Source organism: Gracilinanus agilis, chromosome 2, assembly GCF_016433145.1.
Source record: "Gracilinanus agilis isolate LMUSP501 chromosome 2, AgileGrace, whole genome shotgun sequence".
Classification (NCBI taxonomy): domain Eukaryota; kingdom Metazoa; phylum Chordata; class Mammalia; order Didelphimorphia; family Didelphidae; genus Gracilinanus; species Gracilinanus agilis.
This window is the reverse complement of record NC_058131.1, coordinates 433,027,562-433,028,098: the sequence shown is the minus strand read 5'-3', so window position 1 is coordinate 433,028,098 and position 537 is coordinate 433,027,562.

Here is a 537-nt window from a genome sequence, read left to right as displayed (position 1 = left end):
CTGGACCCCCGAGGAAAGGCACCGCAGAGAAAAAGAAGAGTGGGGGACTGGAGGGTGGGGCAGTAGGGTGTAGTTTCCAAGCCGTTTCATCTCTCGTCAGTGAACTTTACAGTTTTGCTGGAGGTAGCAATGCAATCCTCCTCTGCGTGTACCCTTTGCCCTTGCGCCCTGGAATCTCCGGGATACTGGGAGAATGGGAGAGGAGGACTGTGCTTCCCTTCACGCCTAAGCCTAACCTCTGCGGGAGTCCCACCCTTCCCCTTCCAACCCTCCTCTCAACCCTTCCCCTCCCAATATACTAATGAAGCTCCAAGAAGGTTTTAACCTAGAGATAACTCACGTGGCCCGGCGGCCACTCTGCCCTGCGATTGGCCCGCAGTAATTATAGGCACACTCCAGGGACCAAGAGGGGAAGGGGGAGGGGGACTCGACCCCCGCCTGCATAAATTATGCAAATTATCCAGGGTGCAGCACGGGGCCGACCTGCTGCCTCCCTCCATTCATTCTCTCAGGCGGGGGTGGGGGTGGGGGGCTGGA